This window comes from Helianthus annuus, chromosome 8 (genome assembly GCF_002127325.2).
Source record: "Helianthus annuus cultivar XRQ/B chromosome 8, HanXRQr2.0-SUNRISE, whole genome shotgun sequence".
Lineage (NCBI taxonomy): Eukaryota > Viridiplantae > Streptophyta > Magnoliopsida > Asterales > Asteraceae > Helianthus > Helianthus annuus.
This window is the reverse complement of record NC_035440.2, coordinates 152,599,653-152,610,707: the sequence shown is the minus strand read 5'-3', so window position 1 is coordinate 152,610,707 and position 11,055 is coordinate 152,599,653.

The following is an 11,055-nucleotide window of genomic DNA, read 5'->3' as shown; positions in this document are numbered from 1 at the left end:
GGTACACTTGCTCATGCGGATAGTGGCCTCAGTCTTCTCCGTCCAACGCACGAATGCTACCGCTCCTCCAGTGCCATCGTAGTTCATTGGTTTGCAGTCGAGGAACTGCTTGAAGGTGCAGCCTGTAATTAACCCAACCAATTCACTTATGAGCACTCGAAGAAGTAATGAAACAAGGACCGTTCATAATTTTCTTCATGCTTAGTAAATTGTTTTAAGGTTACCTTGAGCTGCATTTCCTCCAGACGAATCTCCATGTCCGTTATGCCTGGCATTGCTTGGCCCTCCACTGTCCTGGGTACGGTTCGCCTCGTACTGGGCGATAGCAGCAGAGATTCTCTCTTCCAGTAGGGCGTTCAGTTCTTCAGCAGTTCTTGGCAGTGGGGGAGGAGGAGGAGGTTGATTACCATTGCGAGCATTCACAGCTCTCCTGGGTGCCATGCTCTGGCAGAACATAACACGACAGGGTTAAACATTTGCTTGATATCATCACCCTAGACATTAGTAGCATATATATTCACAGGTATATATACCACATAAGTGACATCAAACAATTATTACTCCAGCAGAGTACATAGTAGGCTTGCACTGAGGGAATCTATACGTGACGAGACTTGCTGTGGTTTCTGTGCACTGAATTCCATAATTATGTATGCATCCATAATTACGTAACTCCTTGCACAGTCCGCACAATTCGTTTCATCCTCGTATTTCTTCCTTCGGATGGGCCATTGCTTTCAGGTAACGTCACATATACTTGTGTCATCCTACTTCTAGTACATGCTAATTATCACCATAATTGCAAGTAATTTCTCAGTTAAGACAAGTGCTACTCCTGTGCACCCTAAGTCTCGTAGTGTCTTTTCTAGACTCATGTAAACAGTTTCAGGCAGTGGATGTCGCGGGACGTTTTATGCAATGAAAACTTTTTGAAAAATTGTTTTCGTGGATGGATCCTAGAGATTGTAGACTAGACTCGAGAAGGAATCCTGGTTCACTACAATCGCAGCTCTGATACCAATCTGTCACACCCCTTTCTGCGGCGAAAGCACGAGGTGTGATCATGAAAGGTTCTCATTGCATACGAAAGGTAAACATACTACATGCTCATGAAAATAACTTCAAATACCATAATTTGAAATCATAAGTTAGCGTTTACATCGCGAGTTAACATAAAACATTGTCTTAAAAGGTTTACACTTTATTGAAAGACAAACATAAGCGACATCCACGAGCATAAGTAAGACCACGCGCACATCCATCCTAGTTACCTGAAATACATGTGAGTTTTGGAAAAACGTCAACATAATGTTGGTGTGAATTCATGCAGTTTTGTATTTCACGTTTGTATACTTTGTATAAAAACATAGTTTGTGAATTAATCAAGTTTTCATATATATAAATCCAGTTTCATGTGTACACCACGTACTCATGTATAATCCAAATTCTTCTTGAGTACCCCACGTACTCAAGTATAATTCAAGCTTTTCTTGAGTACCCGACGTACTCAAGTACTCATCAAATTTTAGTATGGTATGAATTTTATGTAAATAAAGTATTCCTGTAAGTATCAGGATTGTTAATGGGTTGCAAAGCCATTAACATGTGACACGACATAGGAAGTCACCAAACCTTAGGCATTTAATTGGTATATTCTGAGACACAAAAGCACTACTCGGTACTCGCCCTCACCGAGAGTGTGGCTGCCCGGTACCCGTTAGATCTAACCTTTTGTTCTGCGGTCTAGGTATATTGTTGATTAATGGTGCTTCTGTACCCTATTCGTGACACGATTTCTCGCATCATTTTTCATAGCGCATCCTACTTGGTTCTCGTTTCTCACCAAGCGCGCTTCCCGCATTCTTATATCACATACACTTGGTACTCGTTTCTCACCAAGTGTGTCTCTTGTATTCTTATATCGCTACACACTTGGTACTCATTCTCACCAAGTGTGCTTTTTATTATCATACCATTTGTTAAACATAAAAATATTTGTAACATGTATTTCACCCCCGAAGTTATAAAACTGAAAACAGTTAAGAGAAAAGGGGGAGCATGAACTCACAACTTTGCGTTTCCTTGCGTCGTAAACTTCACCGGGTTTGCTTAATTAACGTCGTAACCTATACGCGTTTTCTTAACGTTAGTCACTAGACTTGTATCGCACAAGTACAGTCACTCTCTTTGGTGTATATATTCTTGTGTTAAAAATATTTTATATTTTTAACTAAGTATCTTACTTATATTATTTTTTTCTAAAATTAATATAAGTATCTCGTGTTTTGCACTTTGCACCCGAATTATGTATCTTGTATGTTGTATGTGTATTTTTAAGTCTCTATACACTAGCACGTATAACACATACTATATACACTTAGCACAAAAGTTGGTGATAAAATAATATATATTTTTCTCTCAAAAATATACATACTTATATCCATTTTTATTTTTGAAGAAATCCTCACTTCTTATCACCAAAAATTAGGGAAACCTTGGTAATATTCTTAAATACATTTTTAGGGAATAAGTTCTTCAAAAACTTATATTTTTCTAAGTGTCAATATTTATAAAAATTTTGACAGAGTTTCCCCTAAAAGTGGAGGTTTCCCATGTTTTCAAAACATGTGTTTATTTTCTTTTAAATCGTCAACAATCATCAACAACGATTATCAACAATAATCATCAACAAAAATCACAAATTTTCCCCATTTCATGAACTTGAATATTTACAAAAATGTGTAGTAATTTACTAGCACATTTAGTAAGTCTTGTTATCTTTAAAAATAAGTTTAATTTCTTAAAAACTTTATTTTTAAAGAATATGAAGTTCCACAACTTCTAGTCGGTATTTACGAAAATTATTTCTTTGTTAAAACTTTTGTTACACAAGTGTTCACACACTTTTTTGTTCACAAAAAATCACTTTTGTTTGTGTAAGATCCGGTTATAAAACATGGTTTCGTCTTACAGTTGGTTTTTCGAAAATACCACTTGTAGATCTTTAGATCTATTAGTTTAGACTTCATTTTACAAGAAAAATTCCTTTTTACACAAGTTCATGATTCATGTGTAGTAGAGTTTCACCTTTAACCCTTGTTTCTTCCAAAACATCCTTATGTCATGATCCATGATCATGACCAACCCGGGTCAAATGATGATCCGAGCTACCACAACATAGATCGGGTCCAAATAACCACACAAATCAATTACCACAACATTTACACAACATATGAGCTTTTACCCATCATTATTAGTGTTTTTAGTAGACTTTAATGCATCAACTTGTAAGATTTCAAGTTTTAACCGTTACATATCATATTAACCACTTCAAATAGTTCAAGAATGTGATTTAAGCAACATACGACTAGCTCGAGGCTAGGGAAGAATCTAGACGCAAATAGGGTGGATAAAAGCAAGAGAATGAGGTCCTTCGCTTTCCGTTTGCACCAAGCCTCCTTATACGGGATCCTTGATACTTGTATGGACTTGGAATGTGGTGATCAAAACCGAAAAATTGATGGATTGAGAGGGGGTGTTTGGCCGTAGCTTTTCTAGAGAGAGAGGGGGAGGAGATGAATGTGGTTTGAAGGAGGTGGAGTGTTATATTTATTATCCATACAAGATCTAACTCAATCTTCCATATCTTATAATATCTAGACAAAATCAAATTAAATCTAAGTAATATCATTATAGATCTTTGTAGGATTTTAGAAATCTTGGTGGGGATACTTCTTTGGGCCGTAAGTTTCACATGGGGGGGGGGGTTAATTGTTACTTGCAAGATCTTTCCATATCTTTTGTAATCTTCTAATATCTAAATAATATCAAAGTAAATCCAAACAATATCTAATGGGATATAGAAAGATTTGGCAACTATTTGGTGGGGCCACCCCATGTGAACCATCCACATTTAGGATAGGGGGGGGTAATGTGTAAATTCCAACTCTAATTTATAAACAAGTTAGTTTACAAGTGTAGTTTTTAGGGACTTGTGTGTTATTATGTTATAAGAGGTGTTATGGTGTTCGGGGACCATAACTAGTTCGGAAACATTAAAACAATGCTTCTAGTACTATTTTTTATGTTCCGGGTAATGCCCGGTTGTTCGGGTAAATACCGGTTCGTTAAAGTGCTAGTTTACACTTTTTTAGTGTCTTGTAAGTACCTTTCTTGTACCCTTTCAATTCCCAACACTTAGGGAAATATTATGGATAATAAAACGACATCTCTGCAAAGTATTCATATGTTTAAATGCTGAATTATTGCTGAATTATATAAATTATGCACTTAAAGTGCGCTGCGGGTGCTTTTTAGTGCTTATTTTTGCTTTCGCAATGTATATATATTAACCCTTGTATGTACTCTTGGGTTTTAATGTATTTTTATTATTGGACCTACACCTAGGCTCCAATTTTAGTGTAGACAACAAATTTATTTCCATATAAATAGTGTCTCCAAATCTTAAGGGCAAAAACTATGGCTCCTAACTCTAGATCATGGGTCGTATAATTCTCTTCATGTTTCTTAAGTTGTCTAGAAGCATAAGCTATAACCTTTTGGCGTTGCATCAACACACATCCATATCCTAACTTAGACGCATCACAATAGACTATAAAGTCTTCAGTTACTTCTGGTAATGCGAGTATAGGTGCGTTGGTTAACCTTTGCTTAAGAATCTTAAGAGCCTCTTCCTGTTTTAGTCTCCATTCAAACTTAACTGATTTGCAGGTGAGTTTGGTTAATGGAATTGCTATTCTAGAGAAATCTCGGATAAACCGTCTATACTATCCTGCCAGTCCACGAAACTTCTTACTTCTGTTCGGGACTCAGGGACTTCCACTTAGTAATTGCCTTAATCTTTGTGGGATCTACATGAATTCCTTCATGATTAACTAGATGTCCAAGGAATTGAACTTCTTGTAACCAAAATTCACATTTTGAGAATTTAGCATAAAGCTTCTCTTTTCTCAATAATGTCAGAAGTGTATGCAGATGCGCTGCATACTCTTAGAGTAAATTAGAATATCATCTATAAAAATAATTATGAATTTATCCAGGTATGGCTTACATATCCTGTTCATCATGTCCATAAATGCGGCTGGGGCATTGGTTAAACCGAATGGCATGACGGCAAATTCATATTGACCGTACCTTGTTCTGAAAGCAGTTTTAGGAATGTCCTCTTCCTGTACTTTCAGTTGATGATATCCGGAGCGTAAATCGATCTTAGAAAAGAATCAAGCTCCTTGAAGTTGATCGAACAGATCATCGATTCTCGGTAGTGGGTACCGATTCTTAATCATAACCTTGTTTAATTATCGGTAATCAATGCACATACGCATCGAGCCATCCTTCTTTTTAACAAATAACACCGGTGCTCCCCACGGTGATGAACTTGGTTGTATAAAACCTTTGTCAGAGAAGTTCATCCAATTGTTTCTTCAATTCCTGCATCTCTGTTGGTGCTAATCGATATGGTGCTTTGGCAATCGGTGCCGTTCCTGGTATTAGGTGAATCCTAAATTCAACCTCTCTATCAGGCGGTAATCCAGGTAACTCTTCTGGAAAGACGTCTGAAAATTTAGATATCACATGGATATCTTTTAATTCTTTTCCTTTAGTATTAATGATTACGGAAATCATATATACTACTTCTCCTTTCCTTTCATAACTTGCAGCTTTCATCACAGAGATGAATTTTGTTGATCTGGTTGGCTTATCTCCTTTAATTGTGATCTTTTCACCTATTGGTGTACTTACTTGTACTGACTTTTGATCACATATAATACTGGCACGATTGGCTACCAACCAATCCATTCCTAATAGATCATCGAATCTAGCTAGATTCATTGGGTAAAGGTTAGCTGAAAAGTTATGATTCAAAATTTCTATTCTTGCTCCCTGCAAGATTTCACTTATCTTAATGGATTCTCCGTTTGCTGTCTCTACTAGACAATCTTGTTGAAGTTTGGATAAGGGTTGGTCGAGAAGTTTGTAGAAAGAAGTATTGATAAAACTTTGGCAAATATATTATTAACTAAGAACGTACCGACAATCACAATCGGAATCATCTTGGCTTCCTCAGCTGCTAGAACAAACGCTTTGGCATTCTTTTTAGGTCCTTCAGTTGTCTTAGCCTTGTTGGTTGTTGCTAGAGCTAGTTTCGGACAGTTTGGTCTGATGTGCCCAGTTTCTCCACAATTGAAGCATATCCTATTGCTAGGTTTCTTCCTACAGTCTTCTTTCTTGTGTCCAGACATTTTGCAAAAGTTGCAGTATATGGAACATCTTCCAGAGTGCTTTCTTTTGCAATACTTACAGTAGGGTGTAGAGGAAGAACCTGTACCTTTCCCACTGTTGGAATTACCATAGCGAAATTCCTGGGTAAGCTTTTGTGCTAGGTTCTTTCTCTGGTTTTCTTCTTGTGTGCGTACCAGTTCATCGGTCAGGGTGTTGACTAGTTCTACTGCTTCTTCTATGGTTTGCGGCCTAGCTGCCTTGACTACGTGTCTAATCTCACTAATTAATCCCCAAACATAACAGGAGATTAACACTGGTTCAGGTGAGGCTAAGGTTGGCACTATCCTAGCATATTCGAAGAATATGGTAGTGTAACCTTTGCACTCTATTCCAGTCATTTTAAGATTTAGGAACTTATTGGCGATTTGTTCCTTTTCACTAGGAGGACAAAATTTTTGTTCGACTATCTCCTTAAAGTTAGTCCATTCCATATTATAAACTCTTTCACTTCCTCTAGACTGGAGAATAGTATTCCACCATTCTAAGGCTGCATTTTTGAAAAGATTAGAAGCAAACATAATTTTATATTCATCTGCACATTTACTTATTTTTATGACTACTTCTGTCTTTTCTATCCAACGTAAGGCTGCAATGGCTCCTTCATTGCCTGAGAATTCTATTGGTTTGTAGGCCAAGAATTCTTTATAAGAACAACCGTAAGAAACTGTTCTTCTTCTTTTAGGAATTGGAGCTTGGATTATTGGTCCATTATTATCGCTTACACTGTGACTTGGTTCAGTGTGTTGGCGTTTACTTCCATTTGCAGATTTATTATTTTCTGCTTCTTTAATAGTCTTGATAATATAGGGCATATCATCTATAATTCCTTGTGCTACTATATGTTGGATGGCACTGTTATCTATTTGGTTTCCGTTATTCTCATTATTCTGATTTACTTCGTTGTCCATCTGGATTGGAAACATTTATCGGGTATTAATTATCACAGAATAAAATTTAATACAAACAATCACATCAACAGATTGTTCAAAAACGTCGAACATTGCGACTTTTACTCTTTCTATATATATATATATATATATATATATATATATATATATATATATATATATATATATATATATATATATATATATGCATCGGTTACATACTACAACTGGAAATAAAATATACTAGTAGTTATGCATCCGTATCTATTTTAGTCTTATTGGTTATATATATATATATATATATATATATATATATATATATATATATTATTTTTTCAAAATACAAAATTACATATATGTCTATGCATTTTCTAAATGCCGTTCATCTAGTACTGCATTTCATTCTCATCATATTTCCAAACTAGTTTCTCCCCTATCTGACGAATTCTATTCCCTTCATCCACTAAACTTTCTCCATACTGACGGAGTTCCTGCACATATTCTCGACTCATTGGTGGGTTTACTGGGTTAGGGTAATGAGGTATGGGTTCCTCGTAAGGGTCTGCATTATTCAATTCATGAAATGTTCTATCGTCATCCTACCACGGATCATGTTCTAAAGGGATTGGGGTTGGGATTCTAGGTAACTCGTTGGGGTCAAATGCAGGTATCGGGAATTGGTTTTCCTGGTTGGGTTCTAGCATTTGTTGGTCTGGGAATAAAGGTAACAGTGGCAGTTCAGCTATTTAGTTTAAGTTAGAGTCTACTACTGTAGTGGCTAGCATATGGAAATCTGCCAACTGTCTATCTAGTTCCTCTTCCCAAGGTGGCTTATTGACTGTTTCCTGAGTTTGTGCATTCGCGTCCTTATTAGCCCTGACTAATGCTCTCTATTGCTGTAATTTCTTCATCATTTTCTTTTCTCATGTGCTCCCCTATTAAACCATCCTCTCTTTTTAGAAGGGAACGGTTCCTTAGACTGTGCCTTAAAAAAATATCCCTTCCTCAGTATCCGCTGAGTATCCTGAGGGATTTGGTTGAGATGATATTCCTTCATCTTTTGATGTACTAGCTAAGTGACGATAAGCGTCCGATGTACCTTGCTCACTCATACTGTAAACTAACAAATAGTCAAATAATACAAAACAATATTTACACGTAATCACATAAGATATTTCCTAACATAGAATTTAAGTGTCAGCAGAACACTTCTTTGACTTAACCAGTGGCTGTAGCTCTGATACCACCTTCTGTCGCAACCCCCGACCCCTGCCCGGGAGCGGGTGCCGCGAGCCAGTCAGATTGTATCTGTAACGCCCAGCGTCCCTGAACTTTAGGAACTTGTCAAGACTAGTCCCTGAAGTTTAACTTTTGTCTTTAATTAGCCCTTAGTCTATGTGGATTGCCTATTTTCTTGAAATGTCTAAGACTGTGTTGGAAATGCCTAATTCTATGTTGGAATGCCTACTTCTGTATGATTGAATGCCTAAATCTATGATTTGAATGTCTATTTGGAATGCCTAATGTTGAAAAGCCTAAGTGAAGAATGTCTATATGTGGGATTGTCTAATTCTATATGACTAAATGCCTATTCGGATTGCCTAAATGCCTGGAATGTCTAAATCACAATACTCGGAATGCCTAAATGTCTATATATACTTGGAATGTCTAACTCTATGTGCTTGAAATGTCTAAACCTATATTGGAATGCCTAAATCTATGTATGGAATGTCTATATACTTGGAATGCCTAAATCTACAGGAATATCTATATCTTGGGAATGCCTAAAGCTATGTTTGGAATGCCTAAATCTATTTAGTGCTTGACTCCTTAGACTCGTGAAACTTGATTCTTGGTTGAACGAGAGACATGAGCCTTGTCACTGGCGGAATCTATTAAACCTGAAAACTTTCGATGTGTATGCTATAATCTAGTTATTCTATCACTCAACATAACTCAACGCCTAACCTAACGCGTAAAACGAATCAAAATCGGGAACGCGGGAAGATGGATTGGCCAGAGTGGCCGTCTGATCGGATGACCATCCATTCGGATGACCACCCAAGCCGAACCACCCTTTCCCTTCCTTTCTCCTTCACCTATAAATAGGCCTGTCACATCACCTTTCAGTGATGTGACAGCTCTGCTCGACCAAGAACACGCGCACACGCTATTTCTTCATTTTCTCATCAATTTCGGCACATTTCAAGCTAGATCTTTGTACTTTCTTACTCTACACATCATTCTCCACGTGATTCTCGCTTGAAATCACACTTTTCACCATGAAATCTCTCAGATCTGAGTTCTTGAGGGTGATGTCATCATGGTGGTTTGTACAAACTACCATGTGATGTCATTCTAAGCAAGATTTAGCTCGAATCTAAGGTATTTCATACGTTTTTACATTAAATCTAAACTAAACCTATACTTTTCATATAAAACTTGGGTTATTCTTTATCTTTTCATCAAACTTTTGATTTACTTCGGTGATAAACATGCCGGAACGGACTGTAGACTCGATCGGTGGTCTAGAGTTGGTTTAGGAACGGATTGTTCACTGATTAAGACGATCACTGGATGGATTCCGGCATAAACGCGTCACCAACAGACAAACGGGTCGGACTGGGGTGATTCCCGACCGATCAAAATGTCTGTGAAATGACAAGTAACGGTTGCCTCAGTCTGCACTGAGACGTCACCATTAATTTTCAAACTTAGGATTTTCGTAAACATTGGTAAACTATCAACATTGGAAGTCTAAATGGACAGCCGTCCGATCGGACAGTCGTCCGGTCGAACAACCGTCCGAATGGAGCGACCACGTTAAGCGCACTCGGACCGAATGGCAATCCGATCGAATTACCATCCGATCGGACAGCCACATAAGTCTTTTCTTTTATTCATGAATGTCTCACCCGAACGAGTGGAAACCCGATCGGATGGCTATCCGATCGGGCAAACCCTGTCACCTTACACACACAAGGTCATCCGACCGACCGACTGACCATCCGATCGGACAGCTAGCCGATCTAGTGACCGGTTTAACACTTTATTCAATCTCGATAGTCTGCCCGACTCTTACCCTATTGCAATCCAATCAGGCTAATCCCTAAAGAGCTCCCTTTGATCCAATAACAGTTACGACTGTTAAGCAATCACTTTGAGTATACTCGATCCCCTTTTTACTTTAAACTTTTAGGGTGTAACATGTATTCTATTAAGCTAAATACTTTTGGCAATCTATACTCTATCCTGTGTGTTGGTGAAAACTTGTGCATTCTAGTATTCTATTTGTGCTATGTGACGTTTAATCCAGGGTGTTTAGTTCCGCCTTAACAATAGTAGCGCTATAGGGGGTGCACCTCTCCCATTATTCTTCGGGGGTATTGTTAGGAGGATTCTAGTTTACCTTGAGTCTTGGGTAAACACTAAAGCATCAGGATACTTGGGCTATCACTGCGACACTAGCACGACTAAAACTATTTTTTTATTACTTACACTATGGATATGAGTTGTTTTAATCTATTATTCTATTATCAAACTTGTATACTCGCCAATACTTTTGTATTGATAATTTAATACATGTTGCAGGTTGATAGGTAGCGATGGAACATGGAAAACAAGCTAGGGGAATGCCTAGAAACGTTACGCTAGCTAATCTAGTCTTGAACAATTTGAACAATTATGATTTGAGTTTTGTAATGTGATATTTGGTAATATTTGAATTTTAGACTACTTGCATGAAATCTATTAATCTTTATCGAAACAAATAATGTTATGGAATTCTCATGAGCAATTTGAACGCCTAGTGCTCGCACCCCGATGTTTCCGCCATCGGTTGGGGTGTGACAGATTGGTATCAGAG